General features: G+C 35.7%; 1 pseudogene; it reads right to left on the bottom strand.

The window, feature by feature from the left end:
* Positions 1-26,415, bottom strand: part of LOC127809233 (kirola-like) — a 44,679-nt pseudogene that overhangs the window by 18,081 nt on the left and 183 nt on the right.

A 26,415-nucleotide genomic window follows, 5' to 3' on the forward strand; every position in this document is an offset into this window, starting at 1 on the left:
CTTTTTCTTCTGCCATGGACGCATGGCGAGCTCCGCCCAGTCGCCGCATCACCTCGTTGCCGGCCCTGCCGTCGCCTCGGCCGCCCACATCGGCCTCCCTCGGCCCATCCGGAGGCCGCCGTACGACCCATCGACGCCGGCTGCGTTGCGGCCCAGCTGCTACAACGCAGCTTCGCGGTTGCCATGGCCGCGGTTCCAGCTTCCCCACCTGACTTTGCGGCTGCCGCCACCACCCGGCCACCTCACGGGTCGCCTTCGTTGGCTCGAAGCTTGCCACGGCAGCCACCGAAGTTGTTGGCTGCTTTTCGCCGCTCACTGCTCGCTGGCTGGCTGCGGCCATGGCCGCCCAGCTCGCTGTTGCGGCTGCCATAGCCGAGCTTGCTGCTTTCTTCGGCCACCGCTCACTCTCTTCTGATCTCTCTCGATCTTGCTCTCTCTCCCTTCTCCCTGCTCTCGACCTCCCTCATTTGCTTGCCGAAGCTCTCGGCCGAAGTTCCCATGGCTTACTGCCATGCTTTCTACTTCCTCACGTTCTCTATTTATAGGCGTTCAACAGCTCTCTCACCTCAGTGCCCAACCATTCCCTGTTGCGTATAGCATACTCAATTTGCTGCCAGACATTTGCAAAGCATGGAGGTTGGGAGTTGCAAGGTATGGGGATTTGCAGGGGGCGTGGCCATTGCGTGCCTTTACACGCATATATATATATAATTATATATTATACTAATTTATTACTAAAGAAATTACACATAAGTCTCAATTTTCTTCTTAATTTCATTGAAAAAATTCTTTAATTATAATAATATCATCAAACACTGAATTAATTGACATTACGATACCGAAAACACGAAATTAATAACTTTAAAATTACTCGATTCGGACGATTTCGCCCCAGTGTCCTTATCGGGCTGTTGTTTTATCCTGAAACCACTGAAGGGTTGCTTGTTACGTAAAACCGGAGCCCCCCTAGGGTTCTGTTAACTTTTCGGGAGCCTCCTACAATGATTCGGTTTTTCAATCTAAATGGCAGCTGTATTTTAGCTATACCAAAAACTGTTCCCGATCTGATTTCTTTTGATACCATAAATTCTATCTCAAAATGCTCGTCGAGACCATGTCATTTTTCTTAGATAATTTCACTTCGAGGCACTCTCTACAGTCAATTCGGTACTTATAACTGTTATCAAACTAATTTTTCGGTGTTCTAAACTTATCGAAATTACATGGCATCCTCATACGAACATGGGGTATTACATTCTCCCCTCCTTACAAAAATTTCGTCCTCGAATTTTGCCACATTCTAAACCTCAAAATTAGAACTCTTGGGCTGACCACACTTATCAATCCCTAGACAAGTATACCTGTCAACCATGCATACCTTTCAAATCATAACTGCATAACTCGGTTCTTGGGCCATGAGCCTTAACCTAAACTCCCATCCAAGATGGTACCCACATCATTATAATGAGCCCACGGCTCTCATATCCACATGCTCAATTTTCAATTTGCTTTTCACTGAGTCATCTAATCGATATCCTTATTCTTGTCACTTCTCTATTACCAATTTTTCACGACGTTAATTCTCTTGAACTAGTCAATCATGCTTTGATAATCTTCCAACCTTAGCATAACAGTTCCTGATCTCGATACATCTTGACTTTTATTGAATTGATCCTTAAAGAAATATTTTTTATGTCATCAAACTATTTCACGTACCCTTGGATCCAAAAAACATCAAAAATATACATCATCACATATCCTAGCTATGTCTTACCTTGGGTCATCTTAAACTTAGTCATTGCTTAATCTTTACTTGTGCTAATCTATTCGAGATTTTTGTTATTTCCTCATTCTTGTAGGTGTTCATCTCCCGATATTACCTCAAGTTTCTGAAAATTGACCACAATCATTTTCTAATCATGTCGTATACTATCTTATCAAGAAATTTATACATGTTTCCAAATCTTCCTTTCGCAACTTAATTCTTAATATCAATCGAAATCTAATGATGTCTTCCAAATCTAGCAATATCAATATCCTTGTATTGCTTGCTCATTTGTTACTTAGTTTCCAAACTAATATCTATTCGTCCGTATACTTATAACTTGAATAACTCCTCGTACTTTTCGAAGTGATCCTCAAATAACATTTTATATCATCAAATTAATCATTTGATCCTCAAATTTGCTTGAATTAATCCTCGAGTAATAACATTTCATGTCATCTAAATCATCTGATTACTTTCTTTGCATCTAACCATCGGCTCTCTTAACTGCCAATCAACCGTAGCACAAGTTCACTTACCAACTCGCAACCTCTAGACTTGCTCATCGACTCTATTGTCTACTTGTCTTGGTAATAGTGCTATTAACTTTATTCGTATTACTTTAGCCTCTTAGTCCACACAATTTATGACATCATTATCATCCAACCAAAATCTCGGGACCATTTACCCTCAAGCATCATAATGAAGAGCGTCACTCGTAACCTTAATATCGCAAAGGTCTACTTTACTCCTCGATCGCGCATTAACCTTAGAAAATATCATAGTCTCTTGCTGCTGTTTAATAATTCATCAAGTTCAAGGTAAAAATATCGATTCTTAATTATCACCTTTTTCAAACCTCGATAATTTATATCCTCAATCAAACTACCTATAGCTAAGCATCTAATAACCTCAAGCTGTTTATTGGCAATTTCATCATTAAGAAATAATCCTATTAAATCTTCCAAGAATACCTCATGATATTTTCCATTTTTCTTATGGCTTTTCACTGACAGCAAGTGCTTGTACAATAGATCAATAGGCTCCTTGTAATCATAACTTGCTAACATAACTTTAGTGATTATACATCTCCCAATTTGCCTACCAGGCTACTTAAACTAACCGTTTAGTCATACAAGGGTTTCATTCTCCAAAATTGAAAATCTCGGGTTTCTAATCGATCTAGGTCTACAACTTTTCCTACTGTGACCCGTTATCCTGGCACATCCGTTATTACTTGATTCTCTCCATCATGTCCACGATTTTCACAATCTTTAAGACGACAATCTGTAACTATATTGCTAGCTAGGGTAAGTAGGTACTTTCGTCACATACGATACTCCAATTCTTGTCGGATTTCTCCTAACAACTCTAAAGTTTCCTCATGAATCCTTAGATCCTCAATCATTTTTTTTTTTTAGCAATTCTTCAAGAGTCCCAAATCGATTTATCTCCAAAAAAACTCGAATCAGATCATAATATCTGGTTCCAATAATCTTCCGAGAACTCTATTTCCCTACACTTATGGCTCTCAATCCACTATTTATCATGGCACTTCCGAGTTCTCTTTGTCGGGTCGACCACCGACAACTTTACCTGATTCCATAAGTCTATTTGGAACACTAAACCATGGTCTCAACTTTCGTTGACTAGGTTTCCTTATCATTCCTTTAGGGTCGATATGATCTATCAAGCAACTCTTTCATTTTTCGGTACCCGAACTCTACTTTGAACCGAGTCTACCATCTCATGATCCTATTGCCCTACTAAATACCGATGTGTTCTATCTCTCGTGCCTCGCATTGTTCGTCATGTCACCTACTCCCAAGATGACCGCGAACCCTGATACAATTCTTTAAATAAAACACTAAGTCTATACTCAATCCATTTCAATTCGGGTTAATTCCCTAGGCTTTTGGCCTCTTTCAACCTTAGCTAGTGGCACACCTCGCACCCTAGACCATTGGGACTTAGACCCATACAAGATACAGACCATACTGGGCTGTCCCAAATTTTTAGCATCTGATCGTCTTCCAGGCAGTCTGCTATGATGCTTCGATCGACGGTGCTTCCCGTACCTTATTGCAAACCATCTGCACGTGGGTCCCTAGATCCAGATCTGTCACTGCGAACACCGAACCAGTAGTGCCGTCATGCCACCGGGGTTCCTTATCCTGTCTCTACAGTGGTTGTACCACCGCTAGCTTATCAATCGATGTAACTCATATGCCATCACTTGGCCATTTTCGGCCTCTTATTTGACCCAATTCGTTGGATCCCTGATCTTTACATCTCATTACCGAGACACTAAATGATCCTCAAAAATACTTATCATTTGATCCTAACTCTTTAACTAAGCCATGTCACATCAGACTAATCATTCTTGATTAATCATCCTTGATAGCCATCAGTTATCTTATCTTTCATTGTACGAATTCTGACTAATGACCTCAAATCAACAGTCTATAGATCTCTCAGATCCATAATCATGATTATCGAGTCAACCTTACACCTGAATCCTATCATCTGATCCTAACTTCAATAGCTAAGTTATTGTACTAGCTTCCATTAGGCTTTTACTATTCACCAAGAATAGTAATTGTATACTGGAATAATGTCTATATGTGAATAGTACACCAAGTAAGTTCCCAGGAAAGAGAGGTGGGTCACAAATGGACACACTTAAATACCAAGTATTTCCATAGCCAGAACTTGCCTAGACATGCACTTCCACTACTCAACACTCAAATCCAGTAACCTCTAAGCCTTTAACCGACAATCCCTGAATCTTCTAAATAGGGATTTCGTCTTACGAACCCTTGTTTCTTTTCCCTAAGCTTCCACTTGGGGTTCCTACTAATTGGTTCTATCAATATCGAACCTTCTTAAGTCTCCAATTTGCTTTCCCCTAATTTCCAAATAGGGTTTAACTCTGACAGTAACTACATCAGAGTCACATAAGGCTTTCAATAAACTTAAGCTCTGATACCAACTGTAACGCCCCGCTTTCCTGGGCGCGTTATAACTTAGGACAATTCCGGGACAATAAAATTCTTCTTTCCAAACTTAATTCTAAATCACATCATACCTCGAATCCGTCCCAGAATTCCCATCTCTTTATATCGAAAGAGAATCACTATACACATCAAATGCGGAAGCAATGATCGAAACCTGATATCTTAACATTAATCATAAATAAATTCAACATTCCTTAAAACGTTCAGAATTTAAAATAGCAGAACTCAAAAATAGGGGCTACGTAACATACATTTCATTCTTCATGCACTCTGCTAAGTGCCATTTTATGCCTCATTTATCCTTGTATCTGCTACAATCTCCACCTGGAACGTTTGAATATTCCAAGGGCAAAGCCCAAGTTAGATGATAAATCATCTAAGTAAGGGTACATAATGTTATGTCATGTGTGTATGCAATGTCTTTCATCGTAGGTGTCAACTACACCCCTCATGTTGCCTACCATTTTTGCGGCCCCCTCTTTCGAGACCGAGGTGTATGGGTGCTCCCTTGGTAAAATAGCAGTGCTAGTTCGTACTCCCTACGGCCACAAATGTGCGTGATCAATGATATCAACGTGTATTTATGCATTTCATAGTCATGTATGCAGTCTACGTGATTGATACATATCAGGGCATGTCAATATGATGAAAACATTTTCGAGGAAGTACCACTTACTAACCAAGCATTTTCCATAAACTAACTTTAATTGGGGAGTATTACTTACCTTCTCAAGCTTATCGAGCTACCTCGATATCCGTGCCTTGCCTCGATTTGCGTGCCAATCTCAAAATTTGCACGAATCTCTTCAACTTCAGCCTCAAAGTATCATAACTACCATAATTATTTAAATAAATATTAAAATCTATTTTTTCATAATTTCTGGCATTTTCTTTAATTTGTTTTTCTATTTTTTCCTAATTTTCCCCAATAAATCCAAACTAAATATTTCTAAAATATTTTCTCAAACATTCTTCTACGACAATTCATAAAATAATATTCTTGAATTTCTGAAATTTTCTAGGAAATTTTACTTACCTTAGCTTAGCATATCTGACTTCCTCGGTATGCGTGCCATATCCTTGAAACGCGTGCTCGGGCCGTTTTTCTCACCAAAATCTCCGAGATATCACCGAAACATAATTTCCTATTTTTCAGAAATTTTTTCCTCATTTTCTCTATTTTTCCTATTTTTTTTCCATTTTCTTTTCTTTTCTTTTTCTTTTCTATTTCTTTTTCTTTTATTTCTCTTCTTCTTCTCCACCTTCTTCTTCATCCTCCCGCCTGCAACTCCCACTTCTCTTCTTCTTCTTCTTTTTTTTTTTTTTTCTTCTTTTCTTCTTTTTCTTCCTTCTCATTCTCCTCCTCTTCTTCTTCTTCTTCCCTTCTTCTTCTCCCTCCTCTGTTTCTTTTTCTTCCGCCATGGATGCATGGCGAGCTCCGCCCAGCCGCCGCATCACGTCGCTGTCGGCCCTGCCGCCGCCTCGGCCGCCCACATTGGCCTCCCTCGGCCCATCCGGAGGCCGTCGTACGCCCCATCGACGCCGGTTACGTTGCGGCCCAGCTGCTGCAACGCAGCTTCGCGGCTGCTATGGCCACGGTTCCAACTTCCCCACCTGACTTTGCGGCTGCCGCCACCACCCGGCCACCCCACGGGTCGCCTTCGCTGGCTGGAAGCTTGCCACGGCAGCCACCAAAGTTGCTGGCTGCTCTTCGCTGCTCACTGCTCGCTGGTTGGCTGCGGCCATGGCCGCCCAGCTCGCTGTTGCGGCTGCCATAGCCGCGCTTGCTGCTTTCTTCGGCCACCGCTCACTCTCTTATGATCTCTCTCGATCTTGCTCTCTCTCCCTTCTCCCTGCTCTCGACCTCCCTCATTTGCTTGCCGAAGCTCTCGGCCGAAGCTCCCATGGCTTACTGCCATGCTTTCTACTTCCCCACGTTCTCTATTTATAGGCGTTCAACAGCTTTCTCACCTTAGTGCCCAACCATTCCCTATTCCATATAGCATACTCAATTTGCTGCCAGACGTTTGCAGAGCATGGAGGTTGGGAGTTGCAAGGTATGGGGATTTGCAGGGGCGTGGCCATTGCGTGCCTTTACATGCATATATATATATAATTATATATTATACTAATTTATTACTAAAGAAATTACACATAAGTCTCAATTTTCCTCTTAATTTCATTGAAAAAATTCTTTAATTATAATAATATCCTCAAACACTGAATTAATTGACATTACGATACCGAAAACACGAAATTAATAACTTTAAAATTACTCGATTTGGACGATTTCGCCCCAGTGTCCTTATCGGGCTGTCGTTTTATCCTAAAACCACTAAAGGGTTGCTCGTTACGCAAAACCGGAGCCCCTCTAGAGTTCTGTTAACTTTTTGGGAGCCTCCTACAATGATTCGATTTTTCAACCTAAATGGCAGTTGTATTTTAGCTATACCGAAAACTGTTCCCGATCCGATTTCTTTTGATACCATAAATTCTATCTCGAAATACTCGTCGAGACCATGTCATTTTTCTTAGACAATTTCACTTCGAGGCACTCCCTACAGTCAATTCGGTACTTATAACTGCTATCAAACCAATTTTTCAGTGTTCTAAACTTATCGAAATTACATGGCATCCTCATACGAACATGGGGTATTACATCCATCCATTAGAGATTTAGTTCCAAGTTTCGCCTTTCAACACCTCATATGCCTTTCTGGGACCCTATTTGACTGCACTCTCACCCTGCAATTAAAACACAATAAAAACAAATCATAATAAAACTTTTATATTTTTTTTATTTTAGTGAGAGGTTTATACTCGCCAGTGTACGAGTGCAGTTGTAGTCCAAATTTAAATTTATATTTTCTGGATGAATCTAGGTCGTCCACTGAGAGATTTATTTATGGCAAAAGAAAAAGAATGTCACACACACGCACACGCATTTGGACAAATTGACAACAAGATTTTTTATGGTTTTGTTTTTAGACAACAGATACTAGAAAATAAAGTAAGGCAAAAATTGAAATAAACATTAAACGTAAAAATATGAATTTGGATAGTGCTTGAGTTAAGACAATTTCAGTACCAACCCGTTGATTCCCAAATTTTAGCATATAAGATTAGCAACATTAATTTAATTTCAGATATGAGGGTTTGTTATTAAATGCAATTAGAGATGATGATAGTTCTAGGTTAAGCAATCCCCATACATGATATGCGGGATTCTAATTTAAGCAACTACCATAAATCCAATTACAATTAATATACAAAACAACTAAATTAATCATCCGGGTTTGGGTATGATAGCGTTTCCAGTTCTAGTAACTCTCATACATGGCATGAAAGCTCTAAGTTAGGCTTACGCTCCAATCCAAACCTAGTGATTTTTTAATAATTAATACACACTCATACTGAAATTTAAATTAATGTTACTTATTTAAAGCGCAGCTTTCTTTGGGAATCATTGGCATTGGACACTGTCCTTGCCTTAACCCAAGATTAGATTTAACTACTCATTTTTATTTGAAAGTTAATTGACAGAAATTTAAATGACGTAATTTAAATAACAGAATTTAAATGACAAGAAATTTAAAAGCATAAACTAACCGGCCATTTAGGCGGTGGATAATTAAATGATAAGAATTAAAATTGCAGAAATTTAAAGGCATAAACTAACCGGCCATTTAGGCGGTGAATAATTAAATGACAAGAATTAAAATTACAGAAATTTAAAGGCACAAATTAACCGGCCATTTAGGCGGTGAATAATAAAGTAATAATAAATGACATAAGAATTTAAAAGAAGAAAGAAAAAAAAGTAAGATTATAAGAGAAAGTACTAAAGAAAATGAGAAAGAACAAGAACAATTCTCAAAGAGAGAATTATAAGGAAACAACTAAACTTTTATTCAAGAATAATAATTACACTTACAAATGCAATCAAGTGAGCTATTTATAGGCCACAAGATGCAATACAAACCACACAATTTCAATTATTCAATTAGACATAATTATATCTAATGGGCACTCACACACTTAAAGTTAAATGGATTTTAGCTATAATACACACCTAATATTAAATGGATTTTAGCTAAAATACATACCTAATAAAGCACTCATAAAGTTAAATGGATTTTAGCTATAATATCCACCTAATAGTTAAATGGATTTTAGCTAAAAAACACACCTAATAAAGCTCTCACATAAAAAATAAAAATAGATTTCTATAAATTGGTTTTTAATCTTCATTAGGATTAAAAATAATCCTTGGGCCTTCTCCAAATAATATTTTCCATGGGTTGCTCAAATTGGGCCTTAATTCTTCATGGGCTTGAATTCTTCATGGACTTTAATTTTTCATGGGTTTGATTTCTTCATGGACTTGATTTCTCCATGGCTTTTGATTTCTTCATGGACTTGAATTCTTCATGGACTTTAAGTCTTCATGGGCTTGAATTCTTCATGCCTAAAAAAAATAAAAATAATTTAATGTTATTAATAAATTATATATTATATATATGTATTACACATGGCACATATATATATTAGATTATATTATATATATATTACATGCATGCATATAATGATATATATGTATTATATATAATTTTATATATTATTATTATTTACTTTAGAACTTCATTTCATTCATCTTTCAATTTAAATTTACATATAACCATAAAATATATATTAATATCTAATTTAAACCATATTTAAGATCGAAAGAAGGGTATAATTATAACAAAATTTTTACAAAATTAACCACTAATCACTATTTTCCCAGTCACACTGGCTCAAGTGAATAGGCTGCATCTATGGTTCCCCGAGCTAATTACAAAGCCCTACCACAACAGCATGCCGAGGGGATGCAGGCCTTTCTTAAAATAGTAGGAATGTTGCAAAGTTGGGTGACTTGTGGTGCGATGCCCACCACCTTGAGGAAGTTTATACCAGAAATGGTTGTCACATGGGGCTCATAAGGAGGTACGTACCAGGAAACAAATCTTATCAGGAGGCCACTCTTGAGACTCAATCTCAATCCGCCCCCTTTCGAAACAATTAACCAATGTCTTCAACACAAAGGGCTCTCACCCAAGCTTATCCTCCATGAGGAAATCAATGAGGGGTTAATCGTTAAAAGGCAAGTAGGCAAAGCCTTCAGAAGGGGAAATACTCAGAAACTATGGCCAACACCCCCACAGAGGGAGGTCATAACTCTCCAAAACCAGTAACAAAATGAAATAATGAGGCGAAAGACAACCCTTCGACCTTCAATGCTCGAGAGACAACTGATATGAAGAAAATGATTGAGAAGGTGCTTCAACAGAAGAAGTTGTTACCGGTTTCAAAGGAGCAATCCTAGAGGAGACTGTCATTTGTGGTAGATGTAATTGAAAAATCTTGCCAAAGAAATTCAAGATGCCCCAAATAACCCCTTACTCAGGAAAGGACGACTATGTGCAAAACTATGAATCTTTGATGATGCTCCATGGTTGGGATGATGAGATAATGTGATGGGTTTTCCCCTTAACCCTTGTTAGACATGCTCGAGCTTGGTTTAATAGTTTACCCGAAGCGTCCATCTTCTCATTTGGGTAGCAAAGGGTGGAATTTATTAAAACATTCGTTATTAATAGTTCACTATAAGAAAAATCATATTTAGCGACGGAATTTAGAGACAGAATTATTCTGTTGCTAATTAGTGACGGATAGTGACGAAATTTCAGTCGCTAATTTTTTTTAATATTTTTTAATTTAATGACGGAATTAGCGACGGAATACCCGTCACTAAATTTAGTGACAAAATTCGTGACAGAAATCCCGTCGCTAAATTTTAATTTTTTATTTAATTTTTTTATTTTTTTTTTGTGACTGGTTGACACCGTTGCTAAATTTTAATTTTTTTATTTAATTTCTTTTATTTTTTAACAAATTTGAATGTTTTATTTAATTATTATTTTTTTTTAGTGACGGGGTTAACTCCATCGCTAAATTTTAAATTTTTATTTTTTTTAGCGACGGAGTTGACCCGTCGCTAAATTTTAAATTTATTTTATTTTTTAGCAAATTTGAATTTTTTCTTTAATTATTTTTTTTAGACCTCGTCGCTAAATTTTAAATTTTTATTTATTCATTAATATTTTTTAGCGACGGGTGTAACCCCATCGCTAAAAATAAAAAAAAATTAAATAAAAAATTTAAATTTAGCGACGGGGTCACTCCCGTCGCTAAAAATAAAAAAAAATTAAATAAAAAATTTAAATTTAGCAATAGGGTCACTCTAGTCGTTAAAAATTAAAAAAAATAAATAAAAAAATTTAATTTAGCGACAGGCAAAACCCCGTCGCTAAAAAATAAAAAAAATTAATATAAAAAAATTAAAATTTAGCGACAGGCCTACCTGTCGCTAAAAAATAAAAATAACTAATTAATTAATTAAAATTTAGTGATAGGCAAAACCCGTCGCTAAAAAATTAAAAATTAATTAATTAAAATTTAGTGACAGGCTTTACCCTGTCGCTAAAAAATAAAAAAAATAAATAAAAAAAATTAAAATTTAGCAATGAGGGCCAACCCGTCGGTGAAAAAATAAAAAAAATTAAGTAAAAATTAAAAATTTAATTAAAAATTTTACATTTAAACATATCATAATAATTTTTACTAACATTAATATTAGTAAAAATTAAATTAATAATTTTTAAATATATTATAAATTAAAATTAAAATAAAAACATAATTTTTTATTGCTAATATAATAATTAATAAATTTTTATTTGAATTAATAATGAAATAAAATTAAAATTAATATTCATTTTCCTTTACTAACATTAATATGAAAATTAATATTATTAAATAAGTTTAAAAAATTTTGGTGTATAAATATAATTCTAAAATATTTGGAAGAGAATATTATAAATATATTTTATCTATAGTAATAAACAAAAAGGCTTCCAGATCGACTGATTCGTGCGCGAAACTTGGTTACGAGAGATTGAAAAATAAATAATTAAATAAAAAAATTAAAATTCACTAAAAATTAAAAAAATCAAGACAAAAAATTAAAATTTAGCGACGGGGTCAACCCCGTAGCTAAAAAAATAAAATATAAATAAATAAAATTAAATTTCGTGACTAGTAAAAAATAAAAAAAAAACTAAATAAAAAAATTAAAATTTAGCGACGGGATTTAACCCGTCGCTAAAAAATAAAAAATAAAAAAATAAAAAAAATAAAATTTAGCGATAGGATCAACCCGTTACTAAAAATTAAATAAAAAAAATTAAATTTAGCAACGAGGTCAGCCCCGTCTCTAAAAAATAAAAAAAATTAAATAAAAAAATTTAAATTTAGCGACGGGCTCACACCCGTCGCTAAAAAATAAAAAAAAATTAAATAAAATAATTGAAATTTTGTAACGGGTCAACCCCGTCGCTAATCAGCGACGGGTATAGCCCCGTCGCTAATTCTGTCACCAAAAAAATACCCGTCGCTAAATTTTAGCGACCCTTTTTTTAGTGACGAAAAAGTACCCGTCAATAAATCCGTCGTTAAAAAATTTTCCGTCGCTAAAATGCTGATTTTTTGTAGTGGTTGAAGGAAGAAAGACACAACATATCTCATTAGCCTTTGATAAGGAGGTAAAGTGACCCTGTGACAGTATGTGGATGGTTTTGTAATGCCACCCTTGAGGTTCGTGATTTACTGGTTAAAGTGACAGTATCTGCTATGTTACAAGGGATACGATTTACTTCCCTACAAGAATACCTATATCTGGACCCATCGACGTCCTTGCAGACCTATTCATCAGGGTAAATAAATACATACTCATATAAAAGTAATAAGGACTGTAGGAGGAAATGAAGATGGGGAACGAAAAAGAAAGAAGCGAGATGTTGAAGAAGGCCCTAGTTGGCATTAGGAAAGGGCCCGTTAGGAAAGGGCCAGGAGATTGGATATAAGTGATGTTAGGAAACATGTATGGTGGTGTAGGTGAAATTTAAAATTTTTGCATATCAGACATATGTAGCAAAAGTAATAAATACACTTACCAAACAAAACTTGGATATTTAAATAACACAATATTTCATCAAATAAAATACAATAAATAGCATACATGTAGCTCGATGTTAGGTGGGTGTAGAAACTATTTCTATATTGAGACTGAATCTTCCTCACTGCATGGAGGGCTTAATTAATCCGTCCACACCTAGCAAGCTATTTGGTACCACGTCGTAGTCCTCATCCCGTGCTAGCCTAAGGACGTTAATTCACTTGCACCTGTTTGTCTCCTCCAGATAATTCAAAATTAATCGGTTTAATAATTACACTGTCTATAATTTTATAGAAGCAGAAGCAAAAGAATAACATAGGAAGAAAAAACTTCCAAGAAAAGTTCACCCCTTAAGCCTCTGCCTAATTCATTTTCCTTAAAGAAGCTAAAAGCTTCCAATTTCAGCCACCATCCCCTTCCAACTTCGTTCCACATGTAACGCACTAACTTGGTTGAGGCGACACTAGGAGTCAATTGGCAGGCTTAAGGAGTCGACTGCCTCGCCAGTCGATTGTCTGAACGAAGCAATCGACTTTAACTACTATTTACGAAAAAACTACAACTGATTCATTAACTTTGAGTGAACCACATCATTAACACTTAATGTATCCAAAACCACAATTAACTATTAATGATGTTCAAGACATAACATATGCATAATGCTGATACCAGATGTCACACTATATGGTATGTGACTTTCTAGGTTCACTACCTAACAACAATTAAATAACACTAAAACCCTTTTTGACGTCGGTCGAATCACCTCGACCTACCACGAGAATCCCTCCATATTTTGGTGACATTCTAAAAGGTCCTTGGAAGTGCCTAGAAATGGCCCAGCACAATATATAAGGTAATGACGTTAAACTTTAAGTGAGCTAGAGTCATGGTACGATAAACTCACAAACTCAATAACTATGTGCCCGATCTCATCAGTATGGCTAGATAACACCTCAGGAAACACTTTCTTGATTAATCACACTGCCTTGGCCAAGGACTTTTCTGTTACACTAATTAATATAGTAGACCACATAGGATGTTTGCCTCACCGAAATTAGGGTGATAGATCCTGTTAGTGATGTGTGCCCTAATCTAGATTTGGATGACATTTAGTGGGGTTGTGATTGATAGATAGATATTTTTACTCTTGTAATTGATTATGGTTTTGATGATGAAAAATTCCAAGCAAGCTATTCTAAACGTATCATAATCAATTATCAAAACTATCCAAGTATATATGAATCTTTGTAATAAAATAAATGTTTTTAAAATCAATCTCTTAGTTTATGAATATCAAGATCAAATTCAAAGTATATGTGATTCATTGAATCTATTGGTTTTAGAAATTAATCTTCTAGTTCATGTTTATCAAAATGAATTTCCAAGAAATAATCATTTCAAATGAAAAGAAATCATATTTGGAGCATTCTAGCCTATTTGTTGACAGCATTGAAAAAATGCTTGAAACTATCAACAGTCTTCTAGCACTCTGTCAATAGTCAGAAAGCATGATTTTCAAAAGCCTTGAAACTATCGACAGTTTGGCAAGCATCTGTTGATAGACAATATATTTGCAAAGGCATCTATCAACAGCTTATTTGCATCTATCGACTAACCTTTATTTTTTGTCGACAGTTTGTTTCACAAAATCACGTAACGAATAGTTTTGGAGAATTTAATGCACACCAAACACCAAGCAAATGTTTGATTTTTGGAAGCATCCACCATCAACTATAAATAGGTGGTTGTTGGATCATTCAAAGGCTCTTAGATCATTCAATACTCAACTACCAAGTGTTAAAAACGTTATTGAACTTTAATTGTTTTTTTTTTCTCTAGTATAAAAGTGTACGTAAAGGCTGTGCTTCTCTTGTATTTATCTTTATTCAAGCCTTGTATTTTCATTGAGAGAACTTGTAATTAAGAGGTCAAACTCTTAGAACCCTCTTTTTATTGTTACGTTCATTTTTCCAAGCTTGTAAAGCTTAAGGGCCTATTTATTTGATAGGAGATTGTATTTTCCTAATCTTTGAACTAGAGGACCTACTTGGTTTAAGTAGGGGGTTTTAGTAGATTGAGTTTAAAATTCTTAGTGAGCTAAGGTAATGGACTAGGCTTGGATAAACCGAACCACTATAAATCTTGGTGTTCTTATGTACTTGTGTTATTTAATTTCCTTTTTAGCACCTATCCATTCCTCACTTGTTTCACATATCAATCTTTCATTGAAAAATATTTTACATTGTTTAAAGTTTTGAAAGCCATTTTTTTATATAACTAATTCACCCCCTCTTGGTGTGTGCCATAGAACTTCCATTCTACCAGTAATTAATACATTTGTTGTATTTTTGTATATATTAATATAAGACAAGTTTATCACCATTTGTAAACTCTCCAGTTTGCTATATGAATGAGTCCCTATATCTGCTATTTGAGAATGTTATTCTTAAGATGTTGAGACTGTGTGACATGATTCTTTGGTGACATGACTTCTTAAATGATTCATGATCCTTAGATTAATCGGATGGGGACTCTGATTAGTCGAGTATGGATTAACATAGTGTTTACTACCTTGTTCAGTATGAGATATTGATAGACATGGGGATGTCTCTAGTAAACCTGTGGATGGTTGTTGGAGAATAATGCATAGAATGTGATGTTGATGATTGACCATATGGCATAGTAGATAATGGTCATGTCGTCTAGTTGTGAGAATGTAGCTGATCTTTAGACTTGAACCAGCATAGTTATTTTGTGTATCAATATGTAGGGTTTTCTAATGGATCAAACCATCCAATTGCAAGCTGGAGAGGTTCATCTATGTGATTCTGTATTGCTGGTATATGGAGACAGGTGTTGGGGATAAGATTTGTCACTCTTGTCATAATTGATGAGGTGAACGTCTTATGTGATCTACTGTTAGTGTGTTTAGACAGTTCTTAGCTAGGATAGATAAATTATTAGGAAAAGTATTTCTTAAGGTGTCATTTACTCATACTGATATAATTAGACATATAGTTACTGAGTTTGTGAGTTTATCATTTCATGGCTCTTGCTTAGTTAGGACATTAATTAGGTGATGGAAGAATTATAACATACATTAATCGTCAACTATAATAGGTTCACTTGAAGTGAGACTTCACTGTCACTTATATTGTCTTGGACCATTGCTAGGCACTATCCAGGACCTCTCAGATCATCACTGGAATATGGAGAGATTCTTGTGATGGGTCAAGGTGTTGGCCGGTACCAAAATGGGTTTTTGTGCTAGGACAATGGACTTAGAAAGTCACACATCATATAGAGTTACGTCAGGTATTGACATTGTGCATCCGATGTATCTTGGTTATGTCATTAAGCATTAATGTCAGGGCAGGTTAAATTTTGACTTGTTGGAGCACCAAGAATCGACTACCCCATGTCTGGGAGTTAACTCTCGGTGTTGCCTCAGCCTCTCTTGGTGCGTTGCATGTGGTGTAAAATCAAGGAAGTGGGATGGTGATGGGATAGATGTAATTGATCGGTAAATTAAAGGAAATTAATAGAGGCCATTCACTGCATGCAGCTTCTATAATTCCTCTATTTCTTCTATCTTCTTCTACTTCTATTAAAATTAATCAGAGCGTGATTGTCAAGTAGAAATTGAGACACAGGTGCTGATATGCGAAAGCCTCGGTCTAGCACGGGTAGAGGTGACTAGAATGGTACCGGACAATACGCTAGATGTGGACAATTTAGGACTACCACAGCATGAGGTGGAATGGTCTCAATACAGAAATAGTTTTTGTACCCCTACTTAAAATCGGATTTCAGGTATTCATTTATTGTATTTCATGTGATAAAATAACGTGTAGCTTAAATATCTTGGCTATGTATGGTGTTTGTTTGTGACTTTTGCTGTGTGTATCTAATGCATGTAAAAAAAAAAAAAAAAATTACCGGCACCACCATACATGTAATTCATTAGTGGTATCAGAGTCTCAAGTTGGTATTTAATGCATATACGTGATTATATGTGTCAAATTTTGCAATTTGGTTAGCATTTAATGGATGTAGAGTGATTAATTCTGGCATCTACGTTTAGGAGAGTGGATTGCCGGAAACAAGGAATCAATTGTCATAAGAACATAGTTGACTCCTATAAGAACCAGTCAACTCTTGGAAGAACAGAAGTCGACTTTGCATGTAGATGTGCACCAGTTGACTCTCGATAGGTAGCAGTCGACTCATGCATATTGCAACGCCTAGACAACATGTTCTACTCGCCTAGTTGTTGATGCTTGTGGTAATTTGCATTGAAAATTGACATAGCGTGTTAGATATGCGTGTATGAATGCCTGGTTGTATAATTTGACATATGCAAGATAAATATTTTTAAAATGTATTGAAATTGTGGAAGCAGAATGTATGTTCAGAATGAACATGGGCTTGGTGTAGATGAATGAATGTTACAGGAGTTTCAATTGATTTATTTCAGTTTATAATAATTTATTCATTAGGTAATGTACTGAGACATAAAACTTGAGTAGCTTTTTTTAGTCTTTGCTTTACTAATATTTTAAATGAAGACGACACCAAGGAGTTGATGATGAAGACATCAAAGAGTTGATGGATTTAGAAGAAAGAAGTGGATCAAGTTAAGCAGTTTGTCACGTCAAGTTGGATATGATGTGAAGCATGGTTTAAACCTTAGAGGCTCGGATTTATTCTGTTCTGAACCCCATGGACATTCTAGTTTATTTATAATTTATTGTTCATTTTATTATGCAATAGTTGTATGATGGAATGAATGGTGTATGATGAGACCGCTAGGATATAAGCTCCTAAAATCTTTCCATGTGCAAACTAATATTAGATTTATGTGGTGAATCTGATTTGTCGTGATTTTTCACTGTCATAGGAGTTCACCAATTTGATTGGGTGTATCCAATAATTAAAATGTAATGATGCATTTCATGAAAGATTGTTTAATCTCTCCTATTAACCATGAGATAGGATGGTGTTCAATGGGTCTCACCTAACCAAAAACTAAAATGTGTTGAGTATTCACATGAAAGAGAATTCGAGCACCTGCTAATGGGTCCTACATAAGGATCGCGTTTTTACTTGGGAAGTGCATGATTCACAAAAGTTAATGGAAGTACCCATTTAATATAAAAGTCCTTAATTAAATGGAGTTTTTACAAAGATACAAACTAATATATCTATTTATTTTCTACAGATAAAATGACAGGTTTAAATATGTTGATTCGTATTCTAGAAACCAATAGGCTTACTGGCCCAAATTTTCCTAACTAGTTTCGAAACTTAAAAATAATTCTCAGTATGGAAAGATAAGCGATGTCTTGTTTTATACTTCACCCATAGATATCCCTAAAGGAGTGGCTGAGGAAGAGAGGGTAACTTGGGAGAATTTGAGGGATCATGAGTTAAGAGCCTAAAACTACATACTTGCCTCGATGTCTAACGATTTGTAACGACAACACGAGAACTTTTTGAGTCGTTCAAGCATGATTTAAAATCTCAATGACCTCTATGGTGAGCGTAATACAACTCAATATGAGATATCAAAAATGTTGTTTCGGGCTCAAATAGTTGAGGGGGTTGATGTGGGAGACCACCTTATGAATATGATAAATTGGATTGGTTAGTTGATATCTTGGAATTCCCCATGAATCCTCATCTACGTATCAACTTGATCCTACAATCACTACCAGAGTCTTTTTCTTTGTTCATAACTTATTTCTATATAAATAAGGTTGAGTGTACCCTCCTGGAATTGTTAAATATGTTAATGACAGTCCAATCATAGATGAAAGGTAGAGGCAGAGAAGATGTTCTTGTCGTTGCCTCGTCTTCTTCCCAGAAGAAACCAAAATCTAGGAAGAGAAAGAGAAGTGTTCTCGGGATAAGGAAAGGTGGAAGACAAACTGAGTCTAAGGGTAAAGAGGTCATGGGTAAGGGTATTTGTTACTTTCGCTACTAGAAGGGGCACTGGAAGAGGAATCGTCCTAAGTACATAAGGAGCTTAAAGGTTAAGTGCCCAAATGGTTCATGTATATCTTCTTTTTTGTGTATTGTTGAGACTGATCTTACGATTGGTCGGTATCTTACTTCTTAGATTATTGATTCTAGTTCTACATCTCATATTTGTTTGTCTGTGCAGGATCTCAATCAAAGTAAGGCGATGAGGAAGCGTGAAATGGTTCTCAAAGTGGGCAATGGGACAAGCGTTGCTATATTAGCCATAGGGACTACTTTTGTACATTTACCTTCTGAGCATGTGTTGGTCTTGTATGATTGTTTACGTATTCCAAATGTTATAAGAAATGTTTTGTTAATTCCTAAGCTTGCACAACAAAATTATGAATTCTTGTTTGCTAACAATTGTTGTTACATACATTATGGTAATGTGTGTGTGGGCAAAGCTATACTGGTGAACGGTCTATATTTCTTGGAAACAAATGCATGCGAACATAATCAACAAATGGTTGCTAATTATAATACCACTATAAAAAAGAAGTGTTCTCGAGATAATCTAATTAATCCCTGTTGCCCAAAAAAATACATAAGATGGGGGTGAATTGGGTTTTTCAAAAATTAATAATTTTAGCTCTTTTGAAAACTCTTAAATTTGTAATCTTAATATGTGGTGATTGTAGTAGGATTGAAATTAGTAAAATCACATAACCACACAGAACAAAAGAAATTTATAGAGGTTCGACTCTAAAGAGCCTAATTCTCTCTCTCAAGACTTAGTTTGAGGCTGTCAAGATTTAGCTTGAGATTCCACTAGGGAGAATCAACACTATCTTTTAATTGAAGCTAGAACCAACATACAATCCTTTACCTAAGCAAGAACCACTAGCACACTACTAGTAAATACAATCTCTTCACACAACAAGTGAGTAAAAATAACAAATTTACAATTAGAGACAATTACAAACAAGTCACCAACGGTTGAAAATTCCACCAGCCAGTACACTTCCAACACTTCGAACCTTCTCACTCTTGTTTGAATGCTCTATTAGATTTGTTCTACCTTAAGCCTCCATACTTACCCTATATATATACATCTTCCAAACACACTAGCCAGTAAAGAAAATGTTAATATGAAATTTGAAATTCAAAAAATGTTTAAACTTTTTCAAACAATAAGAAAACATGTCTCAAATTTAATTCAAAATAAATTTACTTTGTACATGAGAAATCAAAATTTATAAATTCAAATATAAGCTTTTGAGATATAAATGACTAAAATAAGAAAATATGTCTAAAAGCATTTTTCCTTTAATTCAAAATAAATTTACTTTTTGCATGAGTAAGAGAAAATATGTCTAAAACTAATTATCCTTTAATTCAAAATTTAAAATTTCAAATGTAAGCTTTTGAGACATAAATGATTAAAATAAAAAAATATGTCTAAAAACAATTCTCTTTTAATTCAAAATAAATTTACTTTTTATATGAGTAAGAGAAAATATGTTTAAAACCATTTCTCTTTAATTCAAAATAAATTTATTTTTTGTATGAGAAAGAGAAAATATGTTTAAAAACAATTCTCCTTTAATTCAAAATAAATATACTTTTTGCATAAATAAGAAATGTATTTATCAAGAAATGAAAATTCAAATATAAACTTTGAGACATAAATGATCAAAATAAAGAAACATGTCTAAAAACAATCCATCTTTAATTCAAAATAAATTTACTCTTTGTACTCACTTTTAATTCAAATAAATTTTTTATGAGAAATAAATATATTTATATAATAAAAATATTTTTGTTATAATCAAAATCGTATTTATTTACCCTTGAGCTTAATAATCCCAAACAATTATGGTACCTCAAGTTAGGTCATATAGGCGAGAGTCGGCTAACGAAGTTAGCTAACAAGGGTTTATTACTGATTTAAGTTCTAAACCGGGCCAACTTGTGAGTCATGTATTTTTGGAAAAATGACCAAGTCTTCTTTTTGTTGGGGAAGGGAAAAGGGCTATTGAATTGTTAGGGTTGATACATTCCGATATATATGGGCCCATAAATGTTGTGGTTTAGGGTGGTTATATCTACTTTGTGACTTTTACTGATGATTTATCACGGTATAATTATTTATATTTAATGAAGTATAAGTTTTAAGTCTTTTAAAAGTTCAAAGAGTTCAAGGAAAAAGTAGAAAACCAATTAGGAAAGAGTATCAAGATTCTTCAATCAAATCTAGGAGGTGAATACTTGAGTACTGAGTTTATTGATTATCTTAAAACTTGTGGTATTGTTTCATAATTGACACCTCTTTATACTCCATAGTTGAATGGTGTGGCTGAACGTAGGAATTAGATTATGTTAGACATGGTTAGGTCTATGCTTAGTTACACGGATTTGCTTGTTTTATTGTGGGGTTTTGCCATTTTTTTTCATGATTTATTTAAATTGAATAGACTAATATATCTTAAACTTAGGGTCAATTTTCAATTTTATCCAGTTTTGACTTTTGCTTCAATTTGGTCATCAAACTTTCACTTTTGTTTCAATTTTATCCTCGATCCAGTAAGTGTGTGTCTCAGCTTACGTGGAAGTTGATGTGGCATGATGACGTGTCCAATAATGGACACATCAACAACATGGGTAAATTGGGTAAGATCTGGGTTAGAACTATGGGTAAATTGGGTTGGGCTAGGTCAGATTTGGGCCAGGTCTGGTGTGCTTGGAATGGCTGTAATTTTCTTTCTATCTTCTACAATTTCACACAGCATAGTCATGCCCAGATTCTTCTTAGAAAACCCTCTTGTCCAAAATGTCCGAAGATGGCCCCAATTCTCTAGACCATCCAAGATCCAAATACACATCCAAATTGTCAGCCTTCAATTTCCCATCCTTGGCTTGCTTTGCCCACAATCGCTTTATCAAAATCACTAAATCTTCCATAATCTTCCACGTATCGTTGAACACGATCCCATGATTGGGTGATGCCGCCATCCTCTACTTCTTGTGCGGCTCCGACACCTTTTCATCAACTATTGAGGATGACGACGCTTCTTTCGACGCATTTTCCTCCTTTAGCTCAAGTCCCAACGCATCAAAGTCACAGTCCACATCGTCGGCGCCTGCGTCATAGGTTCGCAACAACCCATCAAACATCAGCCCCTTCTCGCAGTCGATGAACAAGCTATAGGTCTAAAAAACCTTGTTGAGAATCGTGTTTATTTGCTCGTGGCTGAACTTGACCTTAGGGTTTACAGCGATGACGAGAGCTGCCATTTCCTCTCTATTCAACCCACCATTTCTATTAGGGTCGAATTGCTAGAAGATTCTCTTCATCTTCTTCGATCTGCTACCGCTCATCGCCATCCCTAGATCACAGTTCCAAAAATTTTCCCAAGGTTTCAGAAAAAACAAAAAGATAGAGGACAAAGAGAAAATTATAGCCATTCCAATCACATCAAACTTGGCCCAAATCTGACCTAGCTCGACCCAATTTACCCATAGTTCAAACCCAGATCTTGCCCAATTTACCCATGTTGCTGACATGTCCATTATTAGACATGTCATCACTCCACATTAGCTATCATGTAAGATGGGACACATGCTTACTGGATTGAGATAAAATTGAAACAAAAGTGAAAGTTTGATGATCAAATTGAAGTAAAGGTCAAAACTGGATAAAATTAAAAATTAACCCTAAGTTCAGGATATATTAGTCTATTCAGCCATTTATTTATTAAATTGTGTTCTAACTAAAGTTGTTTCAACCACTCCATATGAGATATGGATTTGGGAGGCCTCCGACTGTTAAGCATACTAGGATTTGGGGTTGTCCTATTCATGTAAAGAGATTAAGGACAAAGAAGTTGGATCCTAGGTCTGGGAATGGTCATTTTATGGGGTGTTCTAAAGATAGTTTAGGGTATTATGTTTATTTTTCAACTAACATAAGAGTTGTGGTTGCTAGACATGTTATCTTCTCGAAAGAAGAGTTCATCTAAGAGAGTGGTATGGGAAAAAGAATAGACTTGGCAGAAGAGGAATCTTCTATTCCACAGATGCCAACTCAGATTATTGAGCTAGGTGAACCAAGTCACATTGATGATCCACAACTTTCCCGTATGTCTGGTAGAGTATCTCATTCTCCGGATCGATAGTATGGTTTATCGATGGAAGAGATGCAAGAATTATTCTTATATTGGGATAATAACAAGTTAGTTGATCCTACCACCTATGAGGATGTGGGGTGGTGAGGTGACAGATGTAATTGACAAGTAAATTGAATGAAATTAACATAGGCCATTCACTATTTGCAACTTCTTTAATTCCTATGTTTCTTTTGTCTTCTTTTGCTTATGTTGAAATTAATCATAGTGTGATTATTGTGTTCACTTCAGGCATTATGATAAAGTTCTCTGCCTCCAAGTGTTGTAAGTTGTTGAGTTCACTTCAGGCATCACTATCAGCTTGTCAGGTAAGCCATCTTGCCTATCACCAGTAAAATAGATTGGTACCATTCCTAGAAAGTAGTCCCATTTAACTTATGTATTTTGATTTGGATTGAAGGATTTTCAGAGTAAGAGTGTACAAGAGATAATTGAGGGTTTGAAATAGTCGAAACCCTAGAGAATACTATTATAGATGAATCTGACATCGAGCTCTCCATTGGTTGACTCTCACTACAAGAAAAATGGGTATTGCCGGCAAAATTTTCCCGACAGTTTAAACAACCGTCGGGAAAATACCATAATCCCCGGCGATTTTATAAACCGCCGGTGATTTAACACAATCCCAGGAAGTTTGCAAAACCGCCGACTATGGCATATACATATCTGACGGTTTTAAAACCGCTGGTTATGTTGACCCATCCCCGGCGGTTTTGAAACCGCCGGGGATATGATTTATATAACACCCCAAAAATTCCCCCCACCCCTGCCCAAATCTTCCCCTCACCTCCTTCTCTTCCAAAATCCCCCTGCGCACAAACCCTAACCCTCTCTCGCTCATGCCTCGCTGTGTCTTTGTCCGTCACTCTCGCCGTTGAGTCGCTGCCTCCCTCGCCCTCGCTCACCCTCGTTTGCTCGCCTCGCCCTCGCCCTCGCCCTCGCTCTCGTCTCGCTCGATCGCTTCTGCCTACTGCCTATTACTCCATAATAGCAACTGTAAGTTTAAGCATGACATCGATGTCAGTGTCACGCTCCTCGACACCTTCAAGAGCTTCGGCCCTCACACCAACGAGATCCTCCTTAGCAAGGTCAATTACGCTTCACTTTCTGTGATTTTTTGCTTTTTGATTATTTTTTTGGGTTCTGGACGAATTGAATTCGAAATCGGAGTGAGTATGGCAATGGCGAGCTTGGCCAGACGGAAGGCTTCGCATATCTTCTGCAATTCCTTCTCTTTCGACGTTTTCAGGTACTCCCTCTCTCTCACCTCCTTCTCCAAAGAGGTTCAATTGGAAATTTTCTGTCGCGATTTATGTAGTATTTCTCCCCTGAATTAATTGATTTTACATGAAATTGATGTCGAGTTGAATTATCCCTCTTTGATGTCTCTGTTGATTGTTTATTGGGTGAGTTTCAATACAAATCTTGCTGTACTTTGTGCCTAGATAATTTCTAGACTTCTAGTTTAATTTATCTTTCCTACATTTCCACCTAATTCGGAGGTGAAATTTGACAAATCAAATGATGGCATTGACTGAAGAGACAACACAGTTAGGCAGCTCACGGCAAAAATATTGTATCTTTGTAGCAATCATGTCACTGATCTACTATCAATGAATTTATCTTGTTTTTAAAATTGTGTAGCCCACGGGTAAAGCTGCAATATTTTAGTAAATAGACAAAAGATTAGTACTATTTTATTTTAATTTTTTCCATGGTGAGGAAGTGTAGCATCCGAATTCTGATCTGAAAAATAGCCCGGGTGATAAAGCTAAAAACCACTCGTTTGATTGTGTGAAGCAGGTACTTTGGCAGGTGAATGCTTACTGAAGGCCTCAATCTAGTGCACGTATTGGCAATGGTGCTCATGGAACCAAGTAATCAGCTTGATTTTCATTTGCTTAACTAGGTTCATGTTATGACTAGATGCAGAAAGTTAAAGAGTCTCGTGATGTTTTTATGTGACTGATATCTAATACAGGATGTGTTGAGTTTGTTTTGAATTTGTATACCGACCCCAATTATTAACCCAATCCAATTATTAGGTGATTTGGAATTTCTGTATAATCTCTGCTTATACATGTAATATATATATATATATATGTATACATATTATACTCTCTGGTTTGCACTGGGTGCATAATGGGATCATCAGGGTGTTGTGTGAGGTTGGGTATATTGGGGCTTTGGGGTTGAAATTTTTTTTTCCGTTGTAAACCTGTTTTTTCACATGGTGAATTTTATCTTTGTTCGCCCGTGAAGAAGGCATCTTATGGAACCATGTTAAATCTTTTTGTTCCCGATTCTGTGGTCCTTCTTTATGTTTGTCCAGATTTTTCTATGATAATTGATACAAATTTTTGTATCTGTTTAACGCTAACACAGTGGAAAAGAATAAGCAAAAACTATAAAGAAGCTGGAGAATGTAAATTTTTAGTTGGAAATTTAGTTATCATATTTTTATCCCACTAGGTTCAATGGTCGTTCCAATTTATAGATTGCAAGATGGATCAAATAGCCTTTTGCTGCAAATATAAAAGGAAAAGCATTCCATAAGCAAAAATGTGAAGGATCATATTGCTTGGTCGCCAAACTACATTTGACCATGCTTGCTTGTGTGAACAAGTTACCTTTTAAGTTGTAACTTTACTTCTGTATTTTGATTATGTCCTGTGTGTACTGTTACTTTAGGCAACTTTGCAGTCCATTTTCTGATAATAGTGTGTTGCACTTGGTAGTTTGATTCTTGTTATAATTATAATTGATTGTTATTAAGGTTATTGATTGTTGTTATATAATTTTTAAAAATCTTGTTTTTAAAATTCTCGACAGTTTTTTGGAGTTTTGCCCACAGTTGACCTTTGCCAGTGGTTTCTAAAATTCGCCGGCAAATACTTTTCCCGACGATTTATAAACCATCGGTAAAAGTAAAACCTTTGCCGGCGATTTTTTAAAATCACCGGAAAAAACTATTATTACTGGCGATTTTTATAAACCGCCAGTAAATAATTTTTTCCGATGGTTTTCAATTGCCACCAAACTTTTCCGACGGAGGTATTTCTGGCGGTTATTAATACCGCTTGTAAAACTTTTACCGAGGATTTTTTATTTTTTCCGACGATCTTTTCATCACCGAAAAAAAACGAAACTCTTGTAGTGGATCTAATTGCTATTAAGTTTTTATGCTTGTGGAACATCCAGCTCTAATACCATGAACAAAAGATGAAATAAGCTTTAGTACTTGGAAAACTTGCCTTATATTTCAGTAAGTATAGGATATATATACACAGGAAACCATCTAAATATCTTTTAAAAAAAAAAAGAACAATTATATCCTAAAAAATAAGAACATATTTATAGATTTGAATTAGAAAATTTAAATTGCTAGAGTAGTTATCTTCTTCAAATTACCTTATTCCTTTTATCTTGAAA

Source organism: Diospyros lotus, chromosome 9, assembly GCF_014633365.1.
Source record: "Diospyros lotus cultivar Yz01 chromosome 9, ASM1463336v1, whole genome shotgun sequence".
In the NCBI taxonomy this organism is placed as follows: Eukaryota; Viridiplantae; Streptophyta; class Magnoliopsida; order Ericales; family Ebenaceae; genus Diospyros; species Diospyros lotus.